Source organism: Callithrix jacchus, chromosome 22, assembly GCF_049354715.1.
Source record: "Callithrix jacchus isolate 240 chromosome 22, calJac240_pri, whole genome shotgun sequence".
NCBI lineage: Eukaryota > Metazoa > Chordata > Mammalia > Primates > Cebidae > Callithrix > Callithrix jacchus.
In genome coordinates, this window is record NC_133523.1 from 28,886,068 (window position 1) to 28,901,868 (window position 15,801).

Genomic DNA, 15,801 nt, shown 5'->3' on the forward strand with positions numbered 1-15,801 from the left:
CACTACTGATCCCACAAAGATTAAAAAAAAAATTTTTTAATTTTGTGAACCATTTCATACTCACAAATTTTTTAGCTTAGATGAAGTGGATTGATTCCTGAAAGACACAAACTACTAAAACTTACACAAGAAGAAATAGATAATCTAAGTAGACCTACATCTATTAAAGAAATTGAATTAATCATTAACAAACTTCCATATAAAAGAAAGCATCAGGCCTAGATGGGTTCACTGAGTAGCCATAGCATTCAAAGTATCATGGTACCAGCATTAAAATAGGCACATAAACCAATGGAACAGAAATGAGAGGCCAAGAATAAATTAACACATTTATTGATTTGGTCAATAAATATTTATTTATAAATAATATAAATATTGATATTGATCGATTGATTTTTGACAAAGTTCCCAAGAACACACAACTGGGAAAGGACAAACTCTTCAATAAATAGTGTTGGAACAATTGGATATCCACATACACAAGGATGAAATTTGACTCCAATCTTGAAAACAGCTTTGCAAAGATTATGACAGTGACAGAAGTCTAGCAAGGCTGACTTCGTCTTGCTTCTAACAAATGATCCAGCAACCCCACTACTTGGTATAGATCCAAAGTAAGTGAAATCAGTACACTGAAGATATATGAGTGAGAAAGAAAGACAGATTGGGAGATGATCAAAGTATACAGAATTTCAGTTAGACAGAAATTATTTCATGATGTCTATTATATATCGTGACTATAGTTAATTGCAATGTATTATATACTTGAAAGTTGCTAAGAGAGTAGATTTTAAGTATACTCACCACAAAAAATAAGTATGTGACATAACCCATGTTATTTAGCAAAGTGTAACAATTTCACAATGTATACATATTTCAAAACGGAAATGTACATGATAAATATGTACGATTTTGCCAATTAAAAAGTGAAATTTTCTTAAATGAATAAGTAAAACTTACATTTTGATTTTGAATTATAACAAAAAACTAGCCAACTGAAAAGGAAATAGAAAGTTAAATTAAAATGTCAGAAAGGAAATAGTTATCAAATAGGCTCTATAACCACTGAAAATAACTTTTAAGAGATTGGGCCACTGCACTCCAGCCTGCTAGACAAAGCAAGACTGTCAAAAAAAAAAAAAAGAGTGAAAGTAGGTTCCATTTGTGATAATGATGGGGTAACAGAAACTAAATTTACCTTCTGGCCTTAAAAACTTTTTAAAAATTAATAATAAACAAAATTTTATCAAGCAAGGTATTTTGGATACTGGACAATAGGCAGCTCAGGACAATGATTCCAAAGTGGATCCAAATAAATGAGGTGGCCCCTGTAAGGCTGGTTGCCTCGACGGGAGCTTGGACATGCCAATCCCTCTCCCCGCCTGAAAATTATGTCACCAGAATATGCCCATCATCTAGCTCCACTTTGGAAATCCCCTCTGCACACCGCACCTAGCCCGCCCTTGGAAAGCCCCGCCAAAACCTGCCCAATAGCACAATGCCCCATCCGGAAATCCCGCCTACCTACCTATAGTAGCTTGCCACGTCCACATCCTGTTTCTCCACAGCCCATCGGAACGCCTTCCCTCCCTATAAACCACTCCCCCCACCCCCCACCCCCCCTCCCCCACGCCTGAAAGAAGTCGGGCCTCTTTCACCAGGACCACAGAACCTCGCCCAGGAGCCGAATAAATTGGCGTCTAATTGTTCTCATACAGGCCTGAGTTTCCTCATTTTAAACTTGGCGGTAAACCTCACAAGACAGTAACCCTTACAGCCCTTACAGTAGCTTAAGGCAGAGCTCGTCAGAGTGAATTTAAAAATAAAAGCCAACACTCATATAGACTCTGTCTCAAACACCCAAACTTTATATAAGTCAAGGAAAATTATAAAGTATTTTGAACTGAATGAAAATGTAAATTTTTGAACTAAATAGACAATATATTAATATTTGTGGGATACCACTAAAGTAGGTATTAGAAGAAAATTTGTAGCATTACATTCTAACACAGAAAAAAAGAAATGTCTGAAATGAGTAACCTAAGCTTCCACTCTAAAAAGCTTTGAAAGCTTTGTCTCTGAGATCAAGCTTCCACTCTAAGCTCAGGTCACTAATTTGAAGTTACCTCCTGGAGAGTTTCCAGGCTACTGCAAGAGATAGAAATCCAAAGAGAGCTCAGTGAGCTCGCTGAGTTAAGGAGACAAAATTTTGAAGTTAAGAAAGAGGCCAGAATCCACAGGGCAGAATACAGAATAAAAGATTTCTGCCAAAAGAAAGTTCTGGAGATCTGGAGAGAGTTCTCAATTCTTCAGCTCAGCACTGATCAGTACATTTGTGTGAGGAAAATGCACAGAGCCAGGGAAAACCTAGAAAGGAATACATTTTAAAATCATAAAGCTCATGAATGGCTAGTAATAATTCACCTTCACAGCAGCAGGAGTGAAGCTCCATAACACACATGCCTTTAGGTGGACTCAGGCAGGTATTGCCTCAATATTGGAGCTGCAGGAGCCCTAGACTAATGGCTGCCCCTGCTCTAACAAAGGTTAAGGGCAAGGATAGGAAAACAGCTATTATTATTATATTTCCATTGTTCAAGAAGAGAAAACAATACATGAGTATTTTAAGGAGATACATGGAAGATATTTTTCTTAGACTGAAGTAGAAAAGTAAGTACTATCCAAAACAAAACACAGAGAAACAAAAAGACTTAAAAAAACTAACATGGCAATGTGGGAAAACTCTAGGTAGACTAATATTGGAGGTCCTGAAAGAATGAGGGCAGAAAAATATTTTAATTCATAGTGGCTGAAACTTTTCCAAATTTCATGACAATTGTGAACCTGTAGATTACATGAATTCAACACAACCCAAGCACAATAAGTATAAGGAACATTTTAACAAAATCTAATATAATCAAGTTGCTTAAACCAGTGATAAAGAGATAATCTTAAAATCAGCCAGACAGCAGAAAATATAATATACAGAAAAACAAATAGAATGATGCTTTAAAAGCATGCAAAAATAAAATACAGAATATAAATATTAAATATATGTCATAAAATAGTGGAACATCTTTAAAGTACTGAAAGAGAAAGTCTAAGCTACAGTTTTAAACCCAGTAAAGCTATTTTGGATAAATAAAATGAAATATAGGCCTTTCAGACAAACAAAAGATGAAAAAAATTATGATCAGAAGACTATTATCATAAAAAATGTTAAAGAGAAAATCCTTCAGTGAAAAAAAAAGATACCAAATAGAAATCAGAATCCACAACAAAGGAATGAAGAAGGGAAGGGCAAATATGGGGGAGAAAATTTTAAACTTTAAAAATGTTTGCAATTCTTTTTAGAAGATAATTGAATGTTTAGAACAAAATAATAGCAAGGTATTATGGAGTTTATAGCATGTGCAAAATGTTATCAGAGTAAAACACATTACAGAAATAGCAAAGAGACTTGGAAAGGAAGAAACGGAAGTGGTTGTAGGTTCCTTGCCATAAGAAAAGTGCTATAATATTATGGAAGGCAGACCATGATAAGTTACAGATAAAGCAGCCACAAAAACAGCACAATAGAGTTATAGCTAAAAAGTTAAGGCCTGGCGCGGTGGCTCACACCTGTAATCCCAGCACTTTGGGAGGCCGAGGCGGGTGGATCACGAGGTCAAGAGATCGAGACCATCCTGGTCAACATGGTGAAACCCCGTCTCTACTAAAACTACAAAAAATTAGCTGGGCATGGTGGTGCATGCCTGTAATCCCAGCTACTCAGGAGGCTGAGGCAGGAGAATTGCTTGAACCCCAGAGGGGGAAATTGAGGTGAGCCGAGATCGCGCCATTGCACTCAAGCCTGGGTAACAAGCGTGAAACTTCGTCTCAAAAAAAAAAAAAAGTTAACAAAGTAGATAAAACTGAATCATGAAACATTCAATTACTACAAACAAAGAAAAAGAGGAGAATGCGAAGAGAACAGAGAAATTAATAGAAAATAATTATCAAGATGGTAAATTTACATATGACTGTATTAATAATCACATCATCATAAATGAAACCCTCCAATTAGAAGGCAGAGATTGTCAGAATAGATTAAAAATATAAAAAGTACACATCTACACTCTATTTCAAAGAATCATACTTTATGTAAGAAACAAATGGGTTAAAAGTTAAATGATGATCAACAGAAATTATAAAATATTTTGAACTGAATAAAAATGAAAATCTTTTGAACTGAATTAACAATATATTAAAATAGCAAAGAGACTTAGGAAGAAACAAGTTTGTTTCTTGTCAGATAAAAGAGAAGCTGGTGTGACCAACAAGGACATATCCATGAATTTAAGAGTCTCTCCATTTTCTCTTTATAAGGCATGTATGTTGAACGTGAAACTCAAATAGTATTAGAGGAAAATATATAACATTAAATACTAATACAGAAAAGAAGAAATGTCTGAAACTAATAACCTAAGCTTTCACTCTAAGAAATTAGAAAAAACAAAACAAATTAAACCAAAGGCAAAGAGAAGAAAAGAAATAAGTGCAGAAATAAATTGAATTAAAAACAGAAAAATTAACAGAACCAATCTGGCTTTTTGAAGATATCCATAAAACCAAGAAACTTCTAGCTAGATGTACTAAGGATAAAAGAGAGAGAGAAGGAGAATCTCTGTATCAGGAATAAGAGGGAACATCACTACAGACCCTGCAGATATACTAACAGTAAAGATTAGTCCGTGAATTACCTATGTCTGAATCCACAAGGAACTCGCCAGTAGTTTAGATTCCTAGGTCCCATTCCAATCGTAATGAAAAAAAATATTTCAGGGCTAATTGGAAGAAAGGGACATAATAGAGTTTTGCATTTTTGCAAACACTCCAGATGACAGATGCAAAGTTGAGCCCGAGGTGCACTGCCTTAGACTAAGACAGGCCAGCTAGTCTCCAGGATTCATGACCAGGAAAATAAAAAAATAGGTCATGCTCTACCGACTTCTGTATAAAGTCTAGATCTGCGCTGTCTAGAAACAACTTGTCAGACAAAAGGGAAGCTGATGTGACCAACAATGACATACCCATGAATTTAAGATTCTCCCCATTTTCTCTTTACAAGGCATATATGTTGAAAGTGAAGTTCCAATAGGTGGCACCATCCCACGTGCACATTCCAAGAAGCAAAAGATTAAAACTGTCTGCCACAATAAAATAGAATACCGCAATGATACATTTTGGTATCTGTCCACAAAACCTTCTTTGGGTTCTGCCTGATTTCTAGGTTTCTAACTGTAACACCAACCACTTTTCCTGGAAAACAATTGAAAGCAAAGAAGTTAAAACAATATTATGTGGGGCAAAATATAAATTTGTTTGATATCTTGAAGTAAATCACACACCTATGTATTTGACTCTCATTCATGACAAATGATTCTCAAAACTTAGAAAGATCCTCTACCTAATCACAGTCCTGTAACTGGAATCTCACAGCAGCCAGAGACTGGCCTATCTGCTATGCAGAGAAGGATATTCTCCGGCCACAGCCCACTCCTCAAACTCCAGGGTTTCCCAGTGGCCCAGGCAGACCAGCACACTGGCACGATACAGCCTATTACATACTGTTTAAATAAAGATTTGTAAGGAAAATAAATTCATGGCAACATTCATTATTGATCATTCTCAAAACTGTCTAGAGAATTCCCCCAGAGGGCTTAGGAAAGAAATTAAACATTGTTTTCCTGAGTTGTTTCCTGCTGTTTTTCTGCTTCATTGGTTTTGCTCCCATAATTGTGTGTGATCTGATAGCCACACATTTTAATATGCCTGAATTATTTCATAAAACTTCTGGATCACATGTCAACAATTTGGGTGTGAATAACGATGATAATAAAGATGTTAATAATCATCATCATGGTAAGAAAAGATCTTTAGTGTGCCTCTTCACTGCTGTCTCTTAACTCTTTAATTCCTTTTCATCTGACCTAAATCTACTGCTTCAAAATCTGCAAGTAATAAATTCCAAGTTATTTCTCATCTTACTCTTCCACCATTGACCAGTCTCTTTCTTGAGGCTCATTCCTCCCCTTCGTTCCCCCTGCTGTTGGTCTCTTACGGTTTTCCTTCTATTTCTCTAACCTTCTAGATTCCCATCACCATTTTTATGAGTTCAGAAATTTGGACTTTTTGTTTTGTTTTGTTTTTTTGAGACAGAGTCTGGCTCTGTCACCCAAACTGGAGTGCAGTGGCACGATCTCGGCTCACTGCTATTACTGCCTCCTGAATTCAAGTGACTCTCCCGCCTTAGCCTCCCAAGTAGCTGGAATTACAGGTGCCCATCACCTTGCCCAACTAATATTTGTATTTTTAGTAAAGATGGGGTTTCACTATGTTGGCCAGGCTGGCCTCGATTCCCAACTTCAAGTGATCCACCTGCCTTGGCCTCCCAAAGTTCTGGGATTACAGAGATGAGCCACTATGCCAGGCCCATTTCTCAGAATTCTAATCAGTGTTTTCTCATGGGAAAACCCTGGAAAACTGCAGTGGTTAGGGAAGACCATCCTTCACTCAGTCAAAAATCCACTTTTAACTTTCAACTCCTCCAAAACTTACTTAACTCCTAATATTATTGTTAATCTATCTATCCATCCATCTATCTGTATCTATATATCTACATCTATATCCATATCTGTATCTATGCTTCAGATAGATATATATACACACACAGCTGCCCCTTCAACAATGCAGGAGTCAGGGGACTGACCCCTCACTAGCCTCTCACCTCCTTACCTAGCATCAAACATTATCAGTCTAAATATTCAGAATTCACGTCTTTGAGGCAGGACTCCACAGCTCAGTTAACCATCTCATGTCACCTCCCACTGCTCTCTCATGCACCCTATGCTCCCAACCAACTACTCTACTCATGGTCAGCATTCCAGGTGCCTTTTTAAAACCACAGCTTTGACTTCCTGATTCTTCTTTCTAAAACGTTTTGAAAAATCATATCCAGCAGTGTATCAAACATAGCAAATGATCCACTAACAAGTTTGTTTAATTTGGGGAAATAAGAGTGGTTCAACATTAGCAAATATAATTTTAATATAATTTAGGATATCAAATATGACAAAGGAACCAATATAACTATTGTTGAGGAATGAAAATTTGAAAACATTCAATCATCATTCCTGATTTTCAATTGTGTAGAATACTGAAAATAAAATGCTAACTTTTTTAAATGATTTAAAGAAAAAACTCTGAATTATCACTCATTATACCCAGGAATAAAACATTTGCATCATCCCTTCAAAGAAAAAATCTTTATAAGAAAGTTCATTATCACCACCATTATTTAATATTTCTCTGAAAGTTCTAATCCAAAGAAGTGAGACAATAAAATTATGTACCAAATATAAATTTAAGAAATAAAAACACAGGGATTGTTATTTACATATTTTATAATTATTTTCCTTAAAAACATCTGAAAATCTAGTAGAGCTAATAACAGAATTTAATAAGGTATCCAAATAATAAATATTAAAACTTAATTGCTTGTGTGAAGTAAAACAATATTCCGTTAGAAAATATAACCATCGACCTATCAGAATGATCAGGATAAATTGAGGTAGAAAGAAAATTCCAGACACAAATACATATCCTATCTATCTGTCTGTCTGTCTGTCTATCTATCTATCTGTCTATCTATGCATTTGTCCATCCATTTATTCACCCATCCATCCATTCATCCATCCAACCATTTATCCATTTATCTATCTGTCCATCTATTCATCTATTCATCTATCTACTTACCCATACATCTATCATCTATCTATCTATCTATGCATTTGTCCATCCATTCGTTCGTCCATCCATCCGTCTAGCTATCTGTCTACCTATATACACACAGCTAACTCTTGAAAAATGCAGTTGTTAGGGAGAACCACCCCTCCAGTCAAAAAGTCCCACTTGTAACTTTTGACTCCTCAAAAACTTAACTCCTAACACTCTCATTAATAAACAAAAGCAAGAAAATATGAACAAGGTAACATTTGGGGGCATATCTAACTAGCAAAGATTTCAACAGTAATCAGGACTGATCAGAGCACAGGAAACAGACACTGTGAAGGGAAATAAAAGTGCAGGCAATCTTTCTGCGTGATCCCATCATTCCTCTCCCAGGAATGTGTGCTTAGGAATAGTCACATGAGCGCAGAAATGAATTTTTAAGCCAGTCTAGTGTTGCAGTATTTACAATTGCAAAAAGCTACAAACAACCTAGGTATCTTACAGCAGGGGTGAGGTGACTAAACTAACGGGTGGATTAATAGAAGAAAATACTGCATAACTATTGTTCTTAATGCGGAGCTGTGTTCATGGACTCAGAAAAATATCCATAATACAAATTTAAGTGAGAAAAGAAGGCTGTAAATAGCAAATGCGTGAGCCCTTTTCTGTTTTAAATAATAATTACATATATAATACATATACATATATTATATTGTATTATATTATATATTAACGTATTTTTTCTTCTTGGAAACAAAGATATCAATGAATGAATACCAAATTACTAGCAGTGGTTATCTTTGAATTTATTTTCTTTTCTCTTTTTCATTCTTTCTCTCTTTAGTTTTTCTTTTCTTTTTTGCATGTCTGTTTCCTTTCTATGATTATTTTTATATTTATAAAAATATGTAAATATTTTTACATATATGTATATCAGATGAGCTTTCCCACTCTCGGGAAAGAACACACTGACCAACAGCGGGCACAGGTGGAAAGTGAAAGCTCAGAGCATTGCGCTGAGACTTGTCCTGGGAGGCTCCTGGTCTCCTCTCCAGCTTCCTGCTCACAGAGAGGCAAGGCTGGCTCAGGCCCCGACGGTGACGCTGACGACGGCGACAGGGAGGTGTGCGAAGCCGGGCGCGAGCTGTGCCAGCTCTCGCTAATCCTCTGCAGTATGGTTCGCTGCTAATTTGTCATGGCACATATTTGCCTTATGTCTAATTAGCATCAAATTGCAAACTGCTATTTGCTAACAATTTGTTGCATCAATCTGCTTGAAAATCTATAGTTTAGAATTGGATTGCAACTTATCCTGTCTATCAAAATTCTAGTTCACACATACACAAAATAACTTCCCCTTCCCGCCAAAAATGTCGCAATGTTTGCAGTGGCACAAAAGGAGAGCGATGTGGTTTTTTTTGTTGTTTTTTTTTTTTTCTTCCCCCAAAGAAAGAAGAATAACTATGGGGTGTCTCATTCTGAATGTCCTGGCTTTGGTTTCCCATGGCCTGGGAAAAGAGCTGAAATGGTGCTCACACTCAAAGAAGACACACATCCAGGCCTTTCTCGGGGACTTCCCAGAAAAGTCAAGACACAAGAAAAAAGGCACAGAAGCCCAGTCTTCTCAAGTTCCAGAAACAGAACTCCCAGGCCAAATCGTGCAAAAAACAAACCCATACCTGCTGAGGGACACAACCTCACCCCAAGGTTTTGCCTGCATTTATTCATATAATGCCAGCAACTTCCCAAGGAAGTAGGGGTTCACGTTTTTCTTATTTCCAAATTATGAAACTCGGGTTGAAAGGCTAAATCACTCAAGGTCACATGTATAGCCAGTGGCAGAACAAAAAATGAAGCCCAACCGTGGAGGCTTCATTGCTAATATGACCCTCTACATATCAAAAAAAAAAAAAAAAAAAGACAGTAGGAATACTAATGATATAAAAATTATAAAATGAGACATAAATAAAAAATAGAAAATGAATGAAATAAAAAGAAATAATATTAGTCATTGCATTTCAGTTGATAGTTTGGCCTTGTGGAGATACCATCTAGTTGGATGTTGAAGATTTCAGTTTGGCAACATGCCCTGTAGACAGATGGAAGACTCTGGGCCTCACATGCCCACAGCCTCCTCGTGGTCTCAAAAGCCACCTCCTGTGGTCCCCCTGGAAGGAAGAACTGACATAACCTCCCTGGCAGAGGGATAATGCCTCTGGGTTTCAAGGAGAGTTAAAAGGTGACATTGGGTTGAGACGTGCCAACAGACAGAAGATGGAGCTCCATTGCAGAACACAAGCACAGAAGCTGTGACATTCTCAGCCCAGTAGCTAGCTGACTAAAGATGTGACATCCATTAAAACTCATTGACCTCACAAGGGTGACCAAGGGGCAAGGGGCTTTCATGGTATGTCACTCCAGTTCTCCTTAGGATCCCTGAAGAATGACTTTGCTTTCAAAAACCATTCATAAGCAGTTATTATAATAATAAATATTCAAAACCTGGCCGAGCACACTGGCTCATACCTGTAATCCCAGCACTTTGGGAGGCCAAGGCAGGCAGAGCACTTGAGTCAGGAGTTTGAGACCAGCCTGGCCAATATGGTGAAACTCCATCTCTACTAAAAATACAAAAAAAAAAAATTAGCCAGGCATGGTGGCACACGCTTGTAATCCCAGACTGGGATGACTGAAGCAGGAGAACTGCTTTAACCAGGGAGGTGGAGGTTGCAGTGAGCCGAGATGGCACCACTGCAATTAGGCCTGAGTGACAGTGAAACTTTGTCTCAAAAAAAAAAAAATCAAAACCTCTCATTTTGTAGTTTCTACTAATAATTTTTTGGGCTGGAAATGACAGATCATCAAAGAGTACCTTCAAAAAAGGACCTAGAGAAATCAGGACAATTTAAAAAGCAGTTCTGTCCCTCACACCCATGAACATGATCAGAGGCCATGAGTTTGATATCCAGGACTGATCTTCCTGCAACAGATGTTTGTGGAGCACCTGCCGGCTGCCACAACCTGTGCTAGGTGCTGGGGACATGGAAAAGAGTAAAGTGAACCAAGTCATCACAGAACACGGGACGCAGAGGCAGGAGGAAACTCAAGGCCCAGAGACAAGTTCTTAAAAAGCACAAAATCTGGTGAACGCACATCAGTCTGGAGACAGACAAACAAAGAAGGCTTCCTAGAGGGAAAGATGCCTGCACAGATGCAAGGGATGAAAGGATCCTTCCAGTCTCAGTGATACACATGTGCATGCCATTCCGAAGGAACCAAAGCATCTATGAGTCACAGAGGCCGCCCTCTGGACAAGCAGTGTCAAGGTTGAAACCAGGGTCCCCAGACTCTCTTCTGCCAGTTGAGGAATCCCTTCCAAAAAGCAGGGTCTTAGGATGCCTGCAAAAGACCTCCTTTCTCATTTCCCTTGAGGATGAATCAGTTTCTCTGCTGAGCTCACTGGAGGAGTCAAGCAAAAGGAAAGAAGGTTCTAAGCCGACTCAGCAGGAGACAGGAAGCAGGTAAAACTTTCTTCACGTGTTCTTTGATGACTCTTTTACATAATAAGATGTTCAGTGGGGGTTTGTCCCATGCCAGATTCAAATAGAAATGATGCTACCAGCTTCTGTCCGGATGCACGTCTTTCTATATTTTGACTGGAAGGAGGCCAGACACTGCATAGATCTGTAACCAACAGGGAAGCAAACCAAAAGGTGCCCAGGAAAAAACAAATCATCCTCAGTTGCCTCCAGAAGGAAGAAGGTTGTACACACTAAAGAACTGTGCTTGGGACTTGCATGTATCCAAGGCCAGTCAGTGGGACGGATAAACCTTCAGCATCCTCCCACCAAACATGGACATACGAAGTCAGAAACTAGGAGAGGTGGGGAACTTGGGGTCTTGAGGCAGCCAGGGAGGGTGATCAGAAGAGCTGTCCAGAGGCTAGACACAGCGCTCTCCCCAAGATGCCAGTCACCCTTGCTCAGAGCCTGCTGTGTAAGACCCATACCATCACCCCTCCCTCATCAACACAGCAGAGTGACACACCAGCAAGCCTGAGACATGGCCACGCTGACCTGGCATCCTGGAACACAAAGCCAGTATGTCCTTTAAACAAAGTCTGAGTAATCTCTTTGGATTCCATTTAAGTTAGATATTGTATTAGCCCGTTCTCTCACTGCTATAAAGGAATACCTGAGACTGAGTCATTTATTTGAAAAAGGTTTAATCAGTTCATGGTTCTGGAGGCCATACAGGAAGCATGGTGCCAGCATCAGTTCAGCTTCTGGAGAGGCCTCAGGAACTTTGCAGTCATGGTGGAAGACAAAAGGGGAGCCAGCCGTTCATGCGGCCAAAGCAGGAGGCAGAGAGAGGAGGGAGGTGCTACATACATTTTTTATTTTCCAAGACAGAGTCTTGCTCTGTTACCCAGGCTGGAATGCAGTGGCATGATCTTGGCTCAATGCAACCTCTGCCTCCTGGTTTCAAGCAATTCTCCCTTGGCCTCCCAAGTAGCTGGTATTACAGGCATGCATCTCCATGCCCAGCTAATTTTTATATTTTTGGTAGAGATGGAGTTCCACCATGTTGGCCAGGTTGGTCTCAAACTCCTGACCTTATGATCCGTCTGCCTTGGCCTCCCAAAGTGCTGGGATTACACTTTTAAACAACTAGATCTTATCGTGAGAGCAGCACTAGGAGATGGTCCAATCACCTCCCACCTGGTGCCACCTCCAACATTGGGGATTATAATTGAACGTGAGATTTGGGTGGAGACAGAGAGCCAAGTCATATCAGATATCCAAAAACAGCACTCCTTAGGAGCCAGAGGTACTCCAGCCTGGGCAAGAGGGTAAGACCCTGTCTTTACAAAAAATAAATTAGCCAGGTGTCATGGTGCATACCTGTAGTTTCAGCTACTTGGGAGGCTGAGGTGGGAGGATCCCTTGAGCCCAAGAGTTCGAGGCTGCAGTGAGCTATGATCATTCCCCTGGTCTCCAGCCTAGGCAACAGAGTGAGACTCTGTCTCTTAAAAAAATAAAAAGAAGAAGAAGATAAAAGCCAGAGATAGAACCCTTTCAATCACCCATTAGCCAACCTGTAGGATCTGCTATATGCCTCCACCCTCTGCAGATCGCAGCAGAGGACCGAGAAGCAGATAATCTCCCTGTATTTGTGTGTGTTGCTTGTATGTGAGCAAAGCCCCAAGCCTGCTACAACAGCAGGTGTGTACACAAAAAAGTGTACTGGTCCATACTGGCGCATACTCTCCTTACAATCTTAATAAAAAGAGACATGCTGAATCCTGAACAGGAAGGGAGAAACCCCCCAGAAATTCCTCCAGTAGGCCAGCCTGTGTGGGGGCCAGCCCAGCATCTCTGCCTCCCATGGCATGGCCCGCAGGGGACCACCTTTGTGCCTCCCAGTTGCCAGTGAAGCAGGCTGATCTTTAACCTTTTCAGCAACCACAAGTCATCCCTGAGACCTCCACACAGCTCCTGTCAAAATGTCGGGCTGCTCACTATAAACTTTATTTTGATGTCTTGCTTTTCGGGAATAATTACTTTGTACCTAAAATGTTAGCCTATTTACTGCTTGTGCAAAAAGATGACAATAAAATCAATGTTGTACAATTCCCCAAAGTGCATCAAAGTCTTTTGCAATGTTAATGGACTGGCAGGTCTAAGAGGTGTGAGCTCATGCTGGCCTGAGTGGGCCCCCAGCTTTAGCAGGAGAACAGTTCTCTCCTCATCAACCTGCAAGCCCTTGTCTGCCAAATGTATTCATTCTAGAGAGTTGGCTCAGTCCCTGGGGTGAGAGAATGGGTGAAATGGGGGAGGGGTGATGAGAGCACATTGGCAAGTACGTGAAGTCACAAACTGTGTGAGCTGAAAGACGCTTGCAGGGACTGACAGATCCAACTCCACCTACCAGAGGCAGGGAAGCAGGTTCATAGACAGGGAGCAGATCCCCTAGGGCCCTACAGCAGATAAATTATGATGCCAGAATAAGAATCCATATCTTCCTTTTTTGATGTTTAGATGCAGTCTGACTCTGTTGCCCGGGCTGGAGTTCAGTGGCGTGATCTCAGCTCACTGCAACCTCCACCTCCCGGGTTCAAGTGATTCTCCTGCTTCAGCCTCTTGAGTAGCTGGAATTACAGGCATGTACCATCATGCCCAGCTAATTTTTCTGTATTTTTAGTAGAGATGGGGTTTCACTGTGTTGGCCAGGCTGGTCTCAAACTCCTGACCTCAGGTGATGCGCCTGCCTCAGCCTCTCAAAATTCTGGGATTATAGGCATGAGCCACCACACCTGACCAGAATCCATATCTTCTAGTTCTTGGTCTAAAATTATACCGTCCACTCTGCTCTTCTGGGGATTGTATGATTTTTCCTCCCTCTAGCATTCTCTCCTAGAACATAGATGAAGTGTTATCTTCAGGCAGGAGGGCAGCTAAACAGTGTCTACTGGTCATGTAGCTAACATGGGCACCATGTCTCAAGATGTTTGGAGAAGACATCACAAAAAAAATTCATTTCCATGAAGTCACAGTGTATGCAGTAAATTAAAGGTTCTGAGGAGACTGACAACATGCAGCGTGTTTCATTTTGTTTACCCAGCATTTCTAAAATGTCTTCCAACAAGTTATTTTGGTGGGGAGAGGTGTGTACTATTGGTTGGAGAAATACTGTGGCAAAGGCAGCCTTAAACATATTCACCCTCATCACACCGGTTCTCTGATGGCTGTGGAGAGGCAGGCGCTACAGGAACAGGTGTGGGAAAGGCTCTGTGTAGTAAAGCCAGATGAGGACAAGAAACAAAAAGAGGATTGGTGAAAAGAGACTCCACTATTCCATTGTCTACAGCCCAGGGCAACCAGATGTGTCTTCTTGTCTTAAGCCATTTTGTGTTACTATAAAGAAATACCTGAGGGTGGGTAATAGGTAAAGAAAAGAGGTTTATTTGGCTCACAAGTCTGCAGGCTGTATAAACATGGCACCAGCATCTGCTTAGCTTCTGGCGAGGCCTCAGGAATCTTTCAATCATGGTAGAAAGAAGGCAGAGGGAGAAAGGGGTGTCACGTGGTGAGAAAGAAAGCAAAAGAGAGCCCGGCTCTTTTAAACAACTAGCTCTTGTGTGAACTAACAGAACAAGAACTCACTCATTGCCATGGAGAGGGCATCAAACCATTCATGAGGGATCCACCCCCCATGACCCAAACGCCTCCCACCAGGCCCCACCTCCAACATTGGAGGTCGCATTTCAACACGAGATTCCGAGGGGACAAACATTCAGACTTTATCACTTCTTATCCTGGCATGCGTTGGGGACATGGGTGGGCTAGATAGAAGCCAAGTACCGGGACACAGAGGCTGGAAATTGGCAAAAAAAAATTAGCCATGGCAGAGCGCCCCCCAGTCTGTTCAGTCTAAGATTACATTTGACTGACAAGGTATCAGCAGAAAAGAACAGTGGAAGGCAGAGGATGGGACCCAAAAGCCATTTGGGAAGGTGCAGTGCAGTGGGGCTCCAGCCAGGCTGAGCTGATCTTCAGAACAGCTCTGGGTGTCTTTGTGAAGACACAGAGGCCCAAGGCCCAAGACCCAGAGGCCCCTGGTGTGACTGCAGTGGTCACTGGGACTGCATTCACTGGCCCCTCTGTAGCAGGCTCTGTGCAAACGTAATGTGTTCTTTCTGAGGACTGACTTCATGCAATGAGGCTGATCCCTTGAGAAGATGGACAAGCCCTGTGTTGGGAAGACGTGGCATGCCTTTAGCTTGGTTTTCACCCTCAATTGTTGCCTTTTGTGGTTGCATCAAGAGAATAAGCTGGCGACCATATGAAACACCCTCTTTACCGGCCATTTTCCATTTAACCACATCCCTGGACATTTTTATCCTTGAAGTCCACCTACCTCTTTGCTGCTCACTGACCGTGCTTTGGAGATTTTCCTACAGCCTTTCCCATAAGCTCAGCAGGCCACTCCCTGCAGAAATGTAAATCTGCATCTAAGACATAACTG

General features: G+C 40.6%; 1 protein-coding gene across 3 annotated transcripts in view; it reads right to left on the bottom strand.

Annotated features, from left to right (window-relative positions):
• LOC144580813 (uncharacterized) overlaps window positions 1–15,801 on the bottom strand; it is a 179,458-nt gene that overhangs the window by 26,490 nt on the left and 137,167 nt on the right. The window contains exon 4 of one of the 3 annotated variants that reach the window (XR_013530995.1): window positions 12,678–12,801. The exons of the other annotated variants lie outside the window; for them this stretch is intronic. The gene's annotated coding sequence lies outside the window, so the exon portion shown is untranslated. The remainder of the gene's footprint in view (window positions 1–12,677; window positions 12,802–15,801) is intronic. 3 annotated transcript variants of the gene reach the window in all.